Source organism: Eubalaena glacialis, chromosome 15 (assembly GCF_028564815.1).
Source record: "Eubalaena glacialis isolate mEubGla1 chromosome 15, mEubGla1.1.hap2.+ XY, whole genome shotgun sequence".
In the NCBI taxonomy this organism is placed as follows: domain Eukaryota; kingdom Metazoa; phylum Chordata; class Mammalia; order Artiodactyla; family Balaenidae; genus Eubalaena; species Eubalaena glacialis.
Window position 1 is genome coordinate 25,180,365 of NC_083730.1, and position 19,648 is coordinate 25,200,012.

Below are 19,648 nucleotides of genomic sequence, written 5' to 3' on the forward strand. Positions count from 1 at the left end.
CATGATGACAGAGGTCAGAATGTGGTTAGCTTTGGAAGGAGTGTCTCCTGAGAGGGCCATGAGGGTGCGTACTAGGCTGCTGGGAACGTCCACAGTTTTATCAGGGTGGTGGTAACACAGATGTGCACATATGTAAAGATTCACTGAGCTCTATACTTAATGGCTTGTGTACTTTACTGTATCTGTTGTATGTATTTAAAAAAATACCATCAGTGGTTGTCTATAAGTGGTGAGGTGGGTGATTTTTCTGTTTTTCTCTTATTTTACAAATGTTTAGAACATGTTTCTGTTTTTTGTGTTATTTTTTAAATGCCATATTTTAAAAGAGATATGTTCAAGAAATATATAGGAAAGTGTATATCTGATAGAATCAGAATAGGTTATTAAAGTAAACCAAGGGTATCTGAAGTATATTTGAGGAGACTGTGGGTTAACACCCATGGCTAACCAGGCCTCTCCATGGCACATATGTCAGTATCCCTCATTTGAATAGAATTGTTTCTGGACGGATCATGGGCCTGATACAGTGGACTCATGACAGAGCCATTGTGCCATTTTTCAAAACGATGAAGACGCCCTTGGAAGTGGGAACCATGGAATTTATAGAAGTGTCGGGTCACAACTGAGGGGCCTTAAGAAATCTAAGAAAAGGAGAGTGGAACAACGATAGCATGTTCGCAGTATATACAAATATTGAATCATGTTGTACACCTGAAACTAATATAATGTTATGTATCAATTACATCTCAATTTTTTAAAAAGTAAAAGATAAATTTTTAAAAAGTCAGCATGCTGAACTCCACATCCCTGGCTAAAATTCAGAGCTCCAAGGAAGGATGACATGCAAAACTGCCAGGGTCTTGTACTTACACCTTAGGGTGAACACATTGCCTGAGCAGTAATACTGTCTCTTCCTGAGAAAAAGTGGTTCCAGGAGGTTCCATGCTATGTATCATGTGACCCGGGCCACAGCTGATTGGCCAGAAATTGGTGCCAAAGCCAAAGCAGGCATTTGTAGGCTAGCCAGTGGCCCTCAGGGCGGCAGGGGGTGGGAACCCTGCCCAGTTGGGACGCTTTGCATTTATCGTGACTAACTGACCCGGCAGTCAGCTTCTTGCTCTGAGGAGCTGGGTTGTGAGTCATTCCTGGAGGCAGGTTATGGTAGTGGAAGCCAAGAAGGAGAAAAAGCAGGAGGGTCACCACTGGGCCGATGACTACATGGCTATGAGGTCACCCCCAGGGCTTTCTCACCACCCTGGTCAAACCCCATCACCTGAGCTGAGCTACGAGTCTCTGTTGCCCGCTCCCTGAAAGAATGCAACCAATACACGAGTTCCCTTCCCACCCATCTTGTTCACCTCATCCTGAGCCACCTCTGGGTGGGGCTGGGCTTGCAAGGATTCCAGACTCTCACCCCCAGCCTAGCTCTGGCAAGTGCCTGTGTGTCTTGTCTGGTGGGGCTCGGTCCTAACCGCCCAGCCCACATGTGCTGGGGAGACTCAGAACACCTGGGCTGCCGGGCGCTGCCCCTTGAAATCTGCAGACCCGCGTGCTGGTCCACAGAAGAATTCTCAGTGACCACAGCCATGCTGGAATTTACTAACAGAGCAGCTGTCCTGCTCCCAGGAATGGCCAGAGGATGGGGGATTCTGATTAATAGAGAAACCACAAGCCATATTTTTTCAAATCAAAGTCATCAGGAACGGTAAGATGAACATTATTTCACATATCCCTGAGAAAGAAAATAAACCCACACGGAGAGTCTCTTAGAGACACCAGAGGGCTCGGTGTACCAGGACCAAGTGATGACTGCGCCTCACGGTGGGAACAGCAAGGAGACTTCATGTTCACGCCGGTACTGAGTGGAAGGAAGAGAAGGAAGTCTCTGAAAATTTGAACTGCAGGCTCCTCCTCACACAGGCTTGCGGTCTGAATTCACACTTCCCATGCGGTCCAAAAAACCACCCCGAAGCCAAGACTCTAAAGTGGTACTCAGGTGCCCAGCAGAAGTGACTGCAGCCCTCTCTGGAAGAGCCTGCCTTCAATTCAAGTGAGATGCATCCCAGCTTCAGAGACGCTAACAGCATGAGCATCAGAGAATCAGCGAACTGGGATGGCTCTAATTTTATGACGCATCAGAAAGCAATAAAATGTACCGAAGATTAAAATTGCTTGAGTGTCTCTGACTATGTCTGACCGTCGGCAGCCCCTGGGGTCTTCCAGGGCTATCAGTGTCCTTACGACAAGCGGTGGACAGCAATGCCGGCAGGAAGCAGAGACAGTAGTTTTCTCCCTGAAGAGATGCAACAAAGGGAATTCCTCTGTGTGTTTAATTTCCATCCAGAGACCGGCAGAGGAGAGAAAAAGCAAATGGTACAAGGAAAATATGAGTACTGAGAACAACTGAACAGGGAGAGGAGGGCAACGTGTGGGCAGGACACGCAAGTCTGCTGCTGCCCGGGCCCGGGGCTGAGGAGTGGGGTGTGTGGCGGTGGGGAGTGTGCATGTGGAACCATCAAATCCACAGGCATACCCCCCAGTACTTCTGAAAGGGGCTCCTTTGCTTCTCATACAGGTAGAGGACATGAAGGTCCCTGGAGTGATCATATCCTATCTGGGAACCCATGGAAAAAGCCCTGAAATGATTAAATGCGAGACGGTAGAGAATTATACGCTATCTGGTCTGGACTATGGGAGTCAGAGAAGAGTTTCAGTCACGCTGAGAGCTAAAGAAGGGTTGCCTTTCTCCTTCTTCTCCTTCTTCTTCTTCTCCTTCTCCTTCTTCCTCTTCCTCTTCCTCTTCTTTTGCTTGAAAAGAGGTTTGCATAGAGGAGCTGGGCTCTCAGATGGGCCTCAGAGGATTAGAGTGGTGCCTGATGCCCATGGTCATTAAATCTTTATCTCCTGCTTGGGATGCTGTGCCCAACACTCTAGCTGCAGGCTTCTCGGCCGAGCCCTCCACCGCACCCTCGCTCCAGGCAAGGGCTCATTCTGAGCCTCCCCACACTGCTTCCAGGCTGCCCTACCTGCAGACGGGGTGCAGGTCTCAGCAGGCCCCCCTCCCTGCTCCAGGCCAGGGGAATCTCCCATGGCTCAGGTGCCTGCCCTGGAGAGAACCAGGGAAGGCGGCAGAAGCTCGTGCACACACAGGCCAGGTGATGGAAGGCCCAGTGCCCACAGCGGGCACCCAGAACCCTTGAGGAGCCAGCTCTGTGCCCCATCCAGGGCTCTTTCTCCAACACTGAATCCAACCCTCTGAGTCCTGAACACCTGCCAGGCCTCATTCCCCAGATACTTAATGAGCATCTTCAAGTAACAATAAAAACCGGGAGAAGGGGGGCAATTATCAGCAACATTCCTATGAGTTAAGTTCATCCTAAAGGAAGATAAAATAAACAGTGCACAGATGCAGAGGCTGTGATTGGTCAGGAGGGGCGTGTTAGAGGCCCCCCTTTGCGGTCCACAGGAAATTCCATCATTGGAAGCCTGGAAGGCCTAACCCCTACTCTACCTGGGACCCTGAGACCCAGAGAGGGAAATCGTTCGCCCAAGATCATGGCTCCCATCAACAGCTGAGCTGGCAGAAAGCAGTTGCCCTGGCTTGTGGGCTGTAGGCAGGGTGGTCTCTCCAGCACTGGATGCCATTCCAGAGGTCACGCCCCTCGTAGGGTGGTATTTTATCTCTTTCTCTTGCTGTTTTGTAAATTCTCAAAGCTGATCTGCTGACCTCCCAGAATGCCTTTTATAGCTGAGCAAACTAAGCTGAAATATAGCCCCAGACGTTCCTAAAAGGAATCTACAGGGACCTCACTTCTAAAACCTCCCAAGACTCTTCTCCCAAAAAGTTCCAGCCCTGCACACCTCTCTCCCAAAACATCCGGACTCCAGATTTGGTATAAGAACTTCAGCAGGGTCTGTCTAGTTCCGCACAAGCCTGATCCTGGTCTTCCCAGAAGTCAGCCCGATTTCTGTCAAGCCCAGGAGAACCTCGGCTTACGTGGGTTTCTCTTTGTGGTGGCGAACTCAGGGTGCGTCACCTTCCCGTCACCTGGGGGGTGTCCTGAACAGCTGTGTTCATTAAGAGCCGCTCAGCAGCAGCCCCCAGCCCCACCAGGCTGCTGGGCCCCCAGTCAAGAGAGAGCCGTTGCCTGTATCGCCAGGCCATCCCTTGGGGGGCGGAGGGGAGAGCTCGGGAGGGACAGGGACGTGGGAAATCTGCCCTCCGCGAGGACAAAACCACGACAGGAAACACGGGGTCTTAGGTTTCCTCGCTGGAGATGGGGGAGGAAGAGAGATGCGGAGAAAAGGAGGTGCGGACGGGCTGCGCAGGACGCAGGGAGGGGAGAGAGGGAAGCAGGCCGAGCCGGGCGGGGCAAGGAGAGGCCCCGCGGCGCGCGAGGGGAGCCGAGCGGAGATTGGCCGGCGGGCCTCGGGCCACCGCTCACCCCGGGAAACCTGAGCCCGGCCTCCACCGCCACGGGAGGGGCGCCCGACGGAGCCCGGAGCAGGGTGGGCAGGGCGGAGGCGACGGTGGGCCGCAGCCAGGGCTTCCCCGGAGCCTCCCCGCGCCCTGCCTGCCGGGGCTCTGCCTGGCTTTGCGCTTCCCTCGGACCGTGATCGCCTCCATCACCTCCCGGTGGCAGCCTCTTCACACTCCCACCCTCGTCCCCTCCGGGCCCCCTGGTGCTTCATTGTCCGAGTGCTTCTGGCCGCAGAGAACCAGAAAACCTGAGAGTTAACCAAGTGAGTCCCCCCGAGGCCTAACCTTAGGGATGGTCTGAACTGCTGCCTCGCTTTACCCAGGAGGGGCTCGCATCTTTGACCCACAGGGTCAGTTTTTCACCCTCAAGATAATGGCACAGCGGGAACTGGAAAGCTGGCCTCCTAGCCCTTTCCCTGGCCTCTGGGTGCCCCCTGCCCGCCACCGGGGCTGTTCCACCCGGCCTTGTCCTCTCAGGCCTCCACCATCTCTGATTCTTGTGCAATGTTCTCAGCATTTATCCACCGGTGTCCTATCGGTCCAGCCCCAAAAGCTGTAGTGATATTTTGCTGCACCTGCTGTCTGCCCCGGTGCATGTATGCACACTGAGGACCTGTTTGGAGGCCCAATGCCCTTAATCCAAAGATTCTTTCTAACGGTGGAATTCTGGGCACTTAGATGACAACGTTTTAGTTAACAGAGCCTTTGGGCCCCTTCAGATCCTCCTACCCCAGCTCAGGGCTGTCCCAGTTACCAGAAGCCACAAGAGCAGAGCCTGTCACCTCTCTTCTGGTGTCCTTCTCCATGGGCCACCGGTCAACAGGACAGTGAAGGGTCCCCCATGATGCGAGTGGCGGGGCGTTGGAGGGCGGCTGTTTGGCCTGGGCTGAGAGCCCACCGGCCTGTCCCGGGAAGGCTGCTCTGTCTCCTGCACCTGCACCTCAGAAAGCCTGTGAGAAGCTCTTTCAACAACAAAACACTTTCTTAGGCAGCAACACAGATGACCTGAGCTAGACCTGAAGCGTGAGGCCTCACAAGGGACAGCGGGAGTCTGAGAAGAGGGGGAATTAGCCCTTGCCTGGCACTTGCTTCCCGACCACTTCGTATCCTGGTTTCTAAAGTGGCATCTCCCTCAGCTGCCCCAAATGGACCGACGCCAGTATCCCAGTGAGGCACCCGAGGAAGAAGCTGCTTTAAAGGTGGGAGAGAAAGTAAAAAAGGATTTGCATACAAAGAATAGCTGGCATTTATTGAAGCCTTGCTCGGCAGGCCCTCAGAGCTCCCAGCACCCAGTGGGGCAGGAACTATTATTATCATCATCCCCCCTTTCAGATAAAGAACAAGAGACACAGAGAGTGGAAGGGACTTGCCCAAACTCACAGAGCTCACTGGTAGTGGAGGCAGGATTTAAACACGCGGCCAGACCGGCCACCAAGCTACCATTGCCACCAGACCCTTGCACCTGGCCCCCCTCACCCTTCAGCCCCTGTCTCTGTCCCAGACGGACTGTCTACTGCAGGAGTCCAGAACCTCCTGAGGCAGGAGATAGATGGGCCTCAGGCTCAGCAGCTGGACAGATTCTCCAAATTAGCAGGAGGGAAGAGAAGCTGAGCCCTGCCCCGATAAGAGGTAAAAGACCACATATTCCTCATTCTCGAAGTCAAGGAGACTTTCCCGACTACACACATGCAGAAAGGCTCCTTGAAGGTCAAAAAGAGAGGGGGCGCCACCCCATATTAGGTGATGTCAACCCACCCATAAACCTCTTCACTAGAATCCATCTTGGCTAAGAGATGCATGCACACATGGGAGGACCCTGAGACAAACCAAATACGGACTCAGAACCATGCAAAGCAAGATGACTGGCCAAAGGAAATCCGGAAGAAACGCCCCATAAAAGTGATTCAAACTACCATGAGGGCGCCACTCTCTCTCTCCGAGCCTGCCCGTGTGTCTATCCACACGTACTCTTTTTCCTCCTAATAAACACTGTACTTGTTTCACTACTTTCCACCTCTATGTGGAAATTCATTTCTACACAGCTGAACTACACAGGGCCTTGTCAATGGCCACTGGTCCCTGGTGGTCTAGTGGCTAGGATTCAGCGCTCTCACTGCCGCGGCCTGACTTCAAACTCTGGCTGGGAACCTAAATCCTGCTTCAAGCCGCTGAAGGCCAAGGCCACCCGAGAGCACTCCCTCCACCCCAGGAGCCTCCCTGCCCCCAGACGCAGCCCACACATTTGACGTAAAGGTCAGTTCCGTCTCTGGGTCTCAGCGAGCATGTGATGCCTCCAGCTGTAAGGAGCCTACGGTCCGGAATTCCCAGACAAGCCTAATCCCAAATTAGCTGGGCTGGTGTTCAATCCTGTACACGCAGCTGGTCCCCAATGCCTCCGCAGATGCTTCACCACCCCTGCAGCCCTCCTGGGCTGAAGCATGGGCTGGGGTTTCCTAGCGAAGTACGTTTGGGAAATACCAAGTTAAAGGTGTAGGTTTCTTAACTGTGGGACTTCTCAGAGCTTTAAAAAGATAAATGCTCACTGGTCATTTGTAAGAGGATAAGGTAGTATGCAGATTCAGAAGCTTCCCAAAGGGATGTGACCAGGGAGCAAACCCTTTATCACTGAGTATTTCAAAGGAGTCCACTTTGAGAAACACTTCCTAGAGCACTGTAATTAGTCCTGTTCCTACACAGAGGCTCTACGTATCATCATCCATGTATAGTAGCAGAAGGAAGTGTTGCAAGGATGGCATAAACCTCCTGAGATTTCATATCCTAGTGTCCCCAGCAAGTTCAACCCAATCCCCCACCCTCTCCGCTCCCCACCTTGTCCCCTGGAGTTGATCTACTTGAACTTGTTTACAATTTGTGGGCAAGTTTACATTCTGGTAAACCACCCCAGATCAGCCAGTAGAAGAAAAGATAAAGTCAAGTTTCTGGACAATCAAGAAGTGAAATCATCCCTTGGGAACTTTTGAGTTGATTTTAATGGAACCAGAAGAGGGGATCGTAGTGGGGAGAAGCTGTGAAAGCACTGGCTTAATGCCATCTGGCTCCTGAATAAGAAAATGCTGTACCTTATGAAGTTTGCAGGATGCCTTCACATCCATTGCTTTATCTGATCCTCACAATAGCTCTGTGTGGTAATTAGGGCAAATATTACTGCCATTTGCTGGTTCTAGAAACTGAGGCCCAGAGAGAGTAAGTGATCTCTCCGAGGTCACACACCTATTTGTGGGTATACCCAGAAGCATTTTGAAGCTGGGTCCAGGGCTCATTCATTGGCCCCATTTCCAGTTTTTTTGCAGTGCTATTTTCTTCAAGGGGGTCTAAGCAAATGTGCTCTTGTTGAGGACGGGGGCTGTGGGTAATGCTCAGTCAGGCATAAGGGTGTTCCCTGCACCCACTGCCTGTGCAGGAAGATCCATCTGGAAGCCACAGATGCAAGCCCATGACCTCCTCCAGGAGCTGCCCACTCAGCCACGTGAGGCCACGGAACCCCACAGTCTCCCTGTTAGCCAAACCTCCTGCTTGCACGGCTGCCAGGGAGCGCTCCGGGTTGGGGTTAGAGAGCCCGGGTCTGACCCCACTCCAGCCCTGCACGAGCCACATCCTCACTCCCTGAATTTCCACTTCCTCCGGCCGAGCCTGGGAAGTGAGCTCGCCCTGCCTGCTTGGCAGGTGTGTGGCGGGAGTGCACCGGAGGCAGACTGTCCGGAGCTGCCCAGGGCTACCAAAGTGTCCCCTTTGCTGCGGCTGCTCCCAGGGCTCTGAGCCTCAGGGAAGCTTTCTCCTGGCTTCTCGGAGGGCATAATTGCAGATTTCTCTAACCGATGTCTCACAACCAGCAATGGCAGGCCCAAGGGACTTTGAGCTGCCTTTTCCTAATACTGAATGCGGAATAAAGCCCTGGATGTGGGACTCAAGGCCAGCTGGATGGGCGGGGACTGACTCCACTCCAAGGAGCGTCTTCTCTGTGCCCTCACACGCCACCAGACAGGGCCCAGAGGGGCTTCAGGGGAGGAATGTGAACGCAATGCAAGAATTAGAGGCCAGCAGGAAGGGCTGCCCACTGCCGCTCAGCCCTCAGCCGCCCCACCTGGCTCACACAACCCACCTAGAGGACACCAATCCCACTGTCGCCACCTCGTCCTTCCTGGACCAACACGTGCAGGTGCTAGATGCATCCCGAATGCACGAGGCAGGGGTCCTGGCTGCTCCTGACGGGCTGTGAGCACCCTGCACCCCAATATGTCTATTTGCACAGTTTAGATTTCCTAGCAGGTGAGGGTGCCTGCTCAAGGCAGTTTAGGGGCAGAGTCAGAGATGATGCTGGCTCTCCAGCCTCCCTCACAACAAGTGAGCCTGTGACGAGATGGTGCAGACAGAAGCCAATGGAACTTTCTCCAAGCAACCCTGAGGGGCTTGAGCTGGGGGGCTGACCTGACAGATTCAGGGTGGAGAGGAACACATCTCCCCTCCCCACTCAGGACAGCAGAGTGGCTCTGTACTCGAGCCTGCGGTAGGGGGCATGGTTTGGGGGACCAGCCTGCCTCCACTCCGCCTTGGGCTTGACTGTTTGGGGAAGCGATGGGTTAGTTCAGTGTTCCCGAGCATCGTCTGCAGAGCACCAGGTCCTCAGGATGCCAATACATGGTCAATAAAAGGGGTTCCATGGTAAATGGAGTTTGGGAAAGAGAAATAGGCATCCTTGCTGCAGAACTTCTCAGAGCCTTGAATATGATGATACGTGTTCATGGGCTCGACGAGGAGGGTGTAGTGTGCAGGTGTAACTGCAGAGCATCCCACAGTATCACTGTCATCTGGAAAATACTTTAGGAAAAGGTAAATTTACCAAAGGCCACAAATAAAACTACACACACATTCCCTTCAAGTTGCCCTTTCTTACTAGTGCAGGATCCTGGATTAGTTTCTTCTCTTATGGAGCTTCCACTTAAGGGATGGCCAGCAGAGTCCTGGAGGGCAGGAGCAAGAAGACAGATGGTCAAGGGGTGTCACAGCCCTGGCTCGGGCCAGTGCTGACTGCAGTATGGCTGGTGTGTTGGTGATGCGTCTAGCTTTACTCCATGGGGTGAATCTGCAAGGCAGAGGTGCAGGGCCTCTCTGGATTCCTCTCACTCTTTACCGCCCCAGCCCACCAGCTGCAAGTCCCATTGGCCGTGCCTCCATATCATATCCCAGGCCAGACCTCTTCCCTCCCCTCACTGTCACCATAGTCCAAGCCACCTGGACACACAGCAGCCTCCCAAGGTGGTCTCCTAGCTTCCGCTCCTGCGGCCCTAGAGGTCAAGACAAACCCCTGCTCCAGACTCTTCATCACATCCAGAGAAACATCCCAAGTCCTTCCCTGGCTTAAAACGCTCTGCCTGTCCTAGTCCCTGCCTACCTGACAGCTGCATCCCTTACCCACTCACCCCCACCCTGCTACCTGTCATGTCAGCTACACAGGTCTTTCCTTCTACTCACCAAACACATCAAGCTTGTCCCAGCCCAGACCTCCACCAGGCTGCTCCCTTGCCCTTGCCAGCAAGCTCCCCCTCTTCGTTCAGCTGTTTCTCCTTATTCAAGTCTCAGCTGGAAGGTCAAGACCATCCTCGACTCACCCTCCTGCCACCAACCACTCCACTTCACACCATGTGAATGATCTCCACGGCATTTATCCTGATGCCAGTTTTCTTATTTGCATCTGATTTTGTTTGTCCGCCTCACCAGAACGTCAGTCCTGTGGGGCAGGGGCGTCTGTCTTTACCACCACTCAACACCCTGCCCGTACTGAGAGCAGTGCCTGGCACACAGCGGACACTCGGCAGAGGGACACTGGTCAGTGACCTCTCCCAGCCTCACCTCCTGGTCTGAAAATGGGTCCCAAGAGGACCCCCAAGTCAGTCCCCAGCTCTCCTGTTTCATTTTCGCAGCAGTTCAGGGCAGAAAGGAGATGGGATGGAGGAGAAAACGATCCCCAGAAAATGCCGAAGTGGCAAAGCTCTCAGAAAGGAGGACCTTCTGATTCCAGGAACCGGTGGGGCGTTTCCTGACCCGGGCTCTCGCACAGGCTGCAACATGATTCCAAGTCAGAACCGTCAGGGCTGCTCAGTGACAGGCGGGCAGCAGGACGGGAATAGGTGGGCCCGCCTAGCTCTTTCCACGAAGGACAGGAAGCTCATAGAAATCAGACCCTGTCCCTCTGCCAGGCCAAGGCCAAGGGTGGGACAAACTTCCCTCCCATCCAAGGTTGCCCTTGGCTGACTTCTTCCCCCTTCCAGGTGGCCTTTGATAATCCTTTTAACCAAGGTGACCATATTGTTGAAACGGGAACACTTTGAAAGTAAAAGGCGAGCTATGAACAGGAATAAATCAGGCCTGTTCCTGGCAAACTGGAGCATAGAGTCACACTATTTTTAACCCCATTTCACCAGATTAAAAAATCACAAAATAAAAGGCAGGGAAAGAGGGCCCAATATACTCCTAGAGAGGCCCACTCTCCAATCCTCGTAGATTCTGGAAATTGTTAGTAGTGGGGGAGGAGAAGGAAGATTGGGATTTCTAGTCAATCCCGTGACTCGGGTTACAGAGGACAGGCCTAGGCAAAGGTGATGCCAGGCAGGGTTACAGTGACCTTGGACACCTCCCACCTCCACCGCCTTCAGTGAGGAGGTGCAGAGGGCAGACGCCAGAGAGCAGGAGGGTCTGAGAAGGGGGAGGCGGCAGACACCCCTGCCCCTCCCCCGCTGCAGTTCCTTAGTATTTGTCAGGGAGGCGCAGTCCGCGAAATAAAGCCCACGGTGAGTCTGCCGAGCCCTGGAGACCCCGGAGCTGAATGCAGTTGATACAGGCACGCGCACACACGCACACACACACACACACTCACACCCGATCCAGTCCCGCCCCCCCAGCCTCATGACGTCAGCAGGCTGTTCTGGGAAACTCTCCTGAAATGCTTTCTTCTGGCTCAGATGACACTTGACCCAGAAGGTGAATTAAAGCCATTATATTTATGTTTGATTTGAATTTGAGTTTAATTTTATTTTAATGCTTCTTTCTCCCTCCAAAGGATGCCAGTTTCTCTCGGGGCTACCTCAGGACTGATTCACATGACTTCCTGCTTTCCCACTGGCTTACTTGATTTTACTGGTTTTTCTTTGGTTCAGCTGTCTGCACTTGACTGGTCCATGAACTGTCCTGATAGAAATATTGGAGTTTTCTGAGTTTTTCCACCAAGGTGCCACGTCTAGCATGGGGCCACCTCCAACCCTAGCTGGGCTCTGGAGCGGAGCCTATGTGAGGGGCTGGTCACGATTCTCTCCAAAAAGATCATTCACTGGGTCCCCTGCTCTCCCTGTATTAGAGGGTCTCCATGGGGCCCCCTGGACTGAGAGCCCCCAAAGATGTGTAAGTGGAAATAAGATTCACGGGGCCAGTGATTTGGTAGTTTTGGAGACTGAACTCATTCCATAGTGTTCAATGACAGTGGTGATTTCGCTATTATTCACCAACGACACATACTTATCGAGGTCTTGCAATGTCAGGCCCTTTTCTAGGTGTGGGGAGCAACAATGAACAAATGCAGCTGGGTCCCTGCCCTCATGGAGCTTACATTCTATGCGGGGAGTAGACAGTCACAGGTGGGTATATACTATCATGCCAGGCAGTGGGAAGTTTAGTAAAGAAAAGTAAAGCTGGGTGAAGAGGTGGAAAGTGGCTGGAACTCGGGGGACAGCACTGGTTCAGAGACGGGGTCAGGAGAGCCTCTTTGAGTAAAGACCAGTGAGAGTGCAGGACACAGGAACTCCTGGGGGGCAGAGTCCCAGGTGGGAGGAGGAGCACGGGAGGGGGGGGAGGCGCAGACCTGCCTGACATTCCCAGCCCAGGTGAAGGCTCTGAGGCTGGAGAGTGAGAGGGTGGGAGAGGCTGGGGTCAGTGAGGCCACTGGCAGCGGCCAGTGGCCAGATTACAGGCCTTACCGGTCGTGGGCAGAGGGCTTCAAACTCCCAGTTGAGCTAACGCGTGATCCGGCCTTGCACAATGCTGGCATGCGACAAACAAAGGGCAGAGGCAGCAAGGATGATGAGGATGCTGACAAGCACATCTGCTTGGCAGATGCTTCCCTCTCTTCTTACTTACATGCTGGGCTGGGAGCCGGCAGGGACGGTGGGTGTGAGACAACCCACCAGGACTCTCTTCAATAGTTGTGCAAACTCAACTCCGCTCAGGGCACATTCCCATCCATGCTTTCACCTGGTCTTTAGGGCAACCCCATGAGGTAAGTGGGCAGGGTGTTGTGATGCCATTCGCGCTCATTGCTTAACCTCCACGAGCCTCAGTTTCATCATCTGTAAAATGGGGCGAATACCCACTCCCACAGAAGCACCTTGAACACTAACCAAATCTAAATTGAAATTATCTCCATTTCACAGATCATGAAACTGAAGCTTGAGCTCAAGTGCCCACAGTTGCTCCCCTTCTTGCAGCCCAGAGAATGGGGGCTAGTGAGTCAAGTGTATGTTGTGACTAGATGTCTCTACCCACAGGAGTGTTCATTCACCCATGAACAGTCTTGATCCAGATGTCTGAGTCAGTGGCTAATGTAGATAAGCCTGATGTTAGGATGATAATACCAAATTTCTATCTTCCTCTGAGGTCATGAATTAAGGGTAATGGTGTGAGTTTACCAATACTTACCACTGATTTTCTAAGTATCAGAAAGCTAGGGAAAACCTTCATGGGCCTTTGCCAAGAGAGTGAGTGTAGATCTCCACCGCAGACCCAGCTTCTACACAGGCCTTCTCTGCCCCAGTCCCCAGACACTCTCAGGAGAGGGTCTGAAACTCACATGAAACATCAATAATACGTATGAGCATGTGCACTGGGGGAAATGCGTGCTTCACGGAAATGAAAGGGTAGGATTAGGACTCTATAAAAATATGTATTGAACAACCACAAACAGTTAAAAACTATTTTAAAAGGATATTTGTGGATAGAAATTAGAAGAGTGATTGTCTCCAGGGCAGGGGGAAATTGACTAGAAAAGGACATGAGGGAACCTTTCGGAGTTAACAAAAATGTTCCATATTTTGTTAGAGGTGGTGGTTATTACACAGCTAAGTGTAATTGTCGAAACTCATCAAACTGTACAACTGTAGTCTGTATATGTAACATATGTAACTCTACCTCAGTAAAAAAGAGTATTGGAAAAAAGGATACTTTTTATAGTAGCAACAAAAATGTAAAGAGTGAATAAATCTAACTGAAGGTGTGTGAAATTTTAATAGAGAACCATATAAAACTTAATATTGAGAGCGATGGAAGAAATTAAATAGAGAGATATGCCAAGCTCATGGGTAGGATGATTCAATATTATAAAAATGTCAATTCTGCCTAAATTAATTTATGAGTTTATTTAATGTTCATCAAAGTCCTGACTTGATATATTATTGCTAAAATGTGTATGTAGAGCGAAGGGCCAAGGTAAGCCAAGACAGTTTTGAAGAACAACTTGCCCTATTGCATCTCAAGAATTATTGAAAAGCTATGGTGACTGGGGCAGTGTGGCATCAACTTAGTGACAGTCATCAGGAGAGAGACGGCTCAGTAACAAACACCGGGCTGTCCATGCTGCTCTGAGGCCTGGCTGGGAGCCTACGTATCTGAGCAAGGTTGTGTCCTTGAAATGACTCTGTCCCTCCTTGAACCCCACCTCCACTGAATAGTCCCTGAGTGAGCAGGCTAGAGTTTCAGACCAAGCTGACATTGGTTCTTCGAAGTCAACTGATGCCTGGAAGCCAGTCCAAGGCAGAACTCCACTGTCAGTGAAGTCAGCTCTGGAGCCTTCATCTTGTCTTCCTACATCTTTGGCTCCTTGGGGGGCCAGGTGTCCAGAGACCAGGCATCCAATGAGGCATCCACTGTTCTGGCTATGGTTTTTCCCCCACCTCTGCCAAGGATCCCTCATCTGACCCTGGGCAGGTCACTTAACCTCTCTATATCTCCAGCTACCTCTCTGTATCCACCTTTGGATAACTCTGTATCACAGAGTTATCGGGGGTGGAAGGGAGGATTTGATGTGCCAGTGGGCAGAAAAGCACCTGCCTGAGTGTAAAGCCCTCTTCAACTGTAGGAGGCTGTGGCCAGGAATCAAAGCCTCGACTTAAGGATGTAGCTTTTGAAGGAGAGTTTGGAGCATCAGCTAATAGGCAGGAGAATTCTTTAGGGGCGGAGTGGGCAGGAGGCTCTGGCAGGGCCTCTTGAAATTATACCAGAGGGACCCACCATCAAAAGTCTAGTCATGCTCAATGCTGACTGCTTGGGGTTGAAACTCAACGTTGCCATCACTGGTGGGGAATTGTTTAGCAGGGTTGGGCACAGTCAGATGAGACCAGCTTCTTTCTTATCATCCAAGACAAAACCTGTCATTTTCCTGTTCTCTTCACTGTCACTTGTTATTTAATGTTATTTGTTGTCATACACACACATACGCACATGCATGCATTTGTCATTTACAAGTGTTTGATTTTTTTAATGTTGTAATCAAATTATGAGACTTCACACTTTTCTTTTTTATCTTACTTATGTGTATGTACGTGTGTGTGCGTCTTATGTAGAAGCCTTCTCTTCCCCAAGATCATCAATATATTCTACATTTTCTCCTAAAGTGTTTAAAGCATTCTAAAATGATTTTGGTCTTGAATCCATCTCCCATTTACATACTTTTGTGATTGATATGAGATAGGGTTACAACTTTCTTTTTCTTACAGGATAACCAACTCTCTCGACACTGAATCGTATTTCCCTACCTACTGATTTGAAATGATATTTTTAGCAAATATTAAATTCCCATATGTGCATGAGTTTGTTTCTGGACTTTCCATTCTGTTCCATTGATCCAATTGTCTTTTCCTGGACCAATAAAATACCTTTTCTTTTTTTAAATTTTATTTATTTATTTATTTATTTATTTTTGGCTGTGTTGGGTCTTCGTTTCTGTGCGAGGGCTTTCTCTAGTTGTGGCGAGCGGGGGCCACTCTTCATCGCGGTGTGCAGGCCTCTCACTGTCACGGCCTCTCTTGTTGCGGAGCACAGGCTCCAGACGCGCAGGCTCAGTAGTTGTGGCTCACGGGCCCAGTTGCTCCGCGGCATGTGGGATCTTCCCAGACCAGGGCTCGAACCCGTGTCGCCTGCATTGGCAGGCAGATTCTCAACCACTGCGCCACCAGGGAAGCCCTTTTCTTTTCTATTTTAATGTCTTCGTGGCTCACTGTCCTGTCTGTAAATTGACTGCTATTACTAAGCATTCATCTTTTCATAAGACTCAGAATAAGCTTATCATGATACTGAATTTTGAAACAAGCATCCCAAAAGGTACCACCCCAAGTGTGTGTTTTCCCCATTATAGATTACACTTTTTTTTTCTGAGAGCAGTGCTTCTTCTAAGAGCAATTTTAAAACTGCCCTTTGGGGATTGTCTTGCCAGTTGTCTTCCACAGCCTGTGAAAATGTTCCTGTCATTACTATTCATTTTTACAAAGAAAACAAAACAAAAACATGTTGCTACCCAGCTCAAGAACCAGGCACTTCTCCAAGCGGGGCCGGAAGGCCTGGAGCCTGGGGACCACTTGGTGGGGGTGGGGAAGCGCTAACCCAGGTGCTGCTGACACAGGCCCAGAGCAGGACGGATGGGGGCACAGAAAAGGGGGAATCAAAAAGACACTTTGAAAGATGAACTCAGTTGAAAGATGAACTGGATGTCGGGAATGTACCCCTTGCGCCACGTCTGCCCCTTCCTGCTCCACCACCCATCCGTCCCCATCTTTCTAGAACATGAGTCTAATTATATCACATGTCTGCCTGCGGGGATTCAAGCCCCTTAGTGTTCTGGCCCCAGCTCACTGTCTCAGTGCCTGAGTATCACTGCCGAATCCCCAAAACGGCCGTGGGGTCCCTGCTCTCTGGGACTGTGTTTGAACTGAGCCCTCCACCAGGTACATCCTCCTCAACTTAGTTGTCTTCTCTGCCTGCCCTAGCACAGTAGCACAGACTGGGTAGCTAAACAACAGAAAATTCTCACAGTTCTTGAGGCTGGAAATCCAAGAACAAGGTGCTAGCAGGGTAGGTTTCTTCTGAGGCCTCTCTCCTTGATTGTAGATGACCGTCTTCTCCCTGTGTCTTCCCAAGGTCTTCCCGCTGTATGTGTCTGTGTCCTAATCTGTTCTTCCTATTAGGACACCAGTTATATTGGCTAAGGGCCCACCCCAATGACCTCATTTTAGTTTAATTCCCTCTTTAAAGACCTTATCTCCAAATATAGGCAAATTCTGAGGTACTGGGGGTGAGGACTTCAATATATGAAGTTACAGTTTAGCCCGTAACATGTGGCAGAATCCTACTCAAGCTTGAGGCCCTCTTCATTGCATCTACAATTTCCAGCTCATCCCTTCATTCCAGCTGGCTCTTTCCTGGGGACAAAACGAACACCTCCCTTTTCTGTTCAGCCACAGGTTGACTCCTATCCCTCTTGCAGCATCTAGCACAACGCCCTCTAATGAGCTGTTCATGGGCCTGTGTGTTCCCTGCTACACTGTGAGCTACTTATACAAACCAGTCTTCAGCTCCTGGCTTCTGTATGATAGTAAACATGTGATCTTCCCTCTTTGGGTCTCAGGTATTCCACATAAATGAGAAAAACGAGGCTCAGACTTGGCAAGGCTCTCCTCAGTGCCTGCTCTCTGCATCAGAGTGCCTGGCATACGGTGAAGACTACAGCGCTCTTTGCTATTACCTGATCTTTGTCCAAGGGTGGGGTGTGTAAGTGTGACTGTCTGCAGAGATGTGAAATCACACACAGCTGGACTGAGATTGGTGGGAAGGGAAAGCAAATGTGCTGTGTGTCAGAGAGAGCTCTTGAGATGGGCCTTATTCAGAAGAGGTGGTGCAATCATCATTAGAGTAGGAACAGCATGAAATTGGCCTCTCCACTGTGCCACTTTCACAGGTGAGACAGAGGACTGTGGACTTTGGCTGCTAAGACATCTTTTCTGTGCGTGCTGCGGAGAAGAGTGGCATAATCGGCCTAAAAAGCAGCTGGCGGTGGGGCTAAGCCCAGGCTGTCTTATGATGCTGGCTCTGCTCTCTGCCGAGCCAACCAGCCCCAACATCACTGGCCACCCTGGGGTCCTGCTTCCTCTCCAAGTGGCAACTAGATCATCAAAAAAACCTGCAATACATTCTGGAAGTAGTCATCTGGCAACATTTGGGTTCTTTGTTCTGCTTCCTTTGCCTCTTTCCCCATCTCTTGTTTTAGCTACATGAGGCAATAACTGATCTGTTTTCCTAAAATGGTCCAAAATGAGTCTCTGTTGCTTGCACTCTGCCTTGCAATCCCATCTCCCGCCACCTACCTTTCTATCCTTGCTTTTCTCCCCTTTATCTTCCACCTCTCCTTTCCCTGACCCCTTTCATGAGTCTGCTAAAGTACTAAAGTCTCCCTCTGCCTAAAAGAAACATCCCCTCTACCCTGCTAAGTCTTGAACATCTTTATCTTTCCCTCTCCTTCCATACTGTTCTGGAAAGAGCTGTCACACGTGTATCATCTGCTTATTCCTTTTCCCTTTGCACCAGGCTCCTTCCCTTCCCTTCCCGTGGAGGCCAGTCTTTCAAGACAAATGCAGTGGCCTTTTCTCAACCTTCATCCTCTTTAACCTCTGTGGAACATTTGGCCCTGTTGATTCCCTCCTCCTTGAAATCCTCTTGCCTTGGCTTCCTTATTGCTTGATATTTTTCCTACCTCCTCAACCCCCCCTTCCTCTCTTTCCTTCTTTGCATTCCCTAAGTGAATAAGCTTCCTAAGATTTGGATCTTGGCTCACATTGGCATTGACATGTTCTTTCCTGTGTTAAAAATTAAATACAGAATAGAGACAGGACTTGAAAATTCCCTGAGCAGACAAAACCATTTAAGCCACATAAGCAAAATTTAATTTAGTTTATTCTGCAAGGCAAGCAAAACTTAATTTGGGCTACTTCTTATAAATGCCTGATAATCATAAAAGAAAATTAGGTCATCTTCCTTAAAATGATATGAGATAATCGCTTTTAACCCATCCCCTGCCATATGGAAATCTCCACTGTAATAACTTATCATTCATTGTAAAGATTAAACAACTCTCCACTTTCCCTTTATAAGCCATCCTGTAAGGTCATGACCCTGAGCTTCATATCAGTCTTTGAATTTAAAAGCTCCCAGTCCATGAACTGCTCTTATGTGCATAATAAACTCTTACTAAACACTATTTTTGACTTGGTGGGTTTAATTTTGCTATTTCTGGATTTTTGACAGTTTCTGGTGTCAGAGGTGGGATCCAAAGATGCTCCCACCCCGACCCCATCAACTCTGAGTTTGGTGAGCAAACCAGGTGCTGTATCCACAGAACCCTTTGAGCTTGCTGATTTCTCAACAACGATGGAGTTCATGGTCAGGTCTCTCCTGGATCTGAGCTCTGCTCCCTTTTTGCATTTTGAGCTCTCTGACTTAATTGTGCATACCTGTATTTTGTTTGTTGAAGCTTTTGTTTGTTAAGTCACCCTCATCTGTTCCAAAGGGGGTGGAGAGTTCACGCTATTTCCTGTGTTTTGGAACAGCTATTGAAAAGAAAGGCCCCTCATAGTTAAGTGATCTTGGGAAATCTAAAGGTAAAGACGGGGGTCTACCTGGTCTAAAACTTTTTCTCCACCCTCAAAAACTCCTGCTTCCTATATGTATACCCTCTATAAACCAGGATCTTGTGCCTTTTTGGAAAATAGGTGAAATTTTGGATAATTTGGAATTATAGTGGCCACTTTGAGGAATCTTTAACTTAGATAAGATAATCCACCTTAAGGGGCACCCTTGAGAAGAGAGGGTCCTAAACCTCTCAGACACAGTGGAGTGCATTCTTTGATTGATGTGAAGAAGCTTCTGATAGACAAAAATGACTCCAAAAATAGCTCGTCTAAAAGATTCCTTACAGTGCACAAATTAAAAAATTTTAGTAAAATACTTCAGTCATCTGAGCAGGTGATCTTAGTCCATCTGCCAGAAATACAATTTGGATCCAGCTATTCTTCTGAATTTTGCATTATTGTACCTGATACATGGTTAAAATTTTAAAATGAA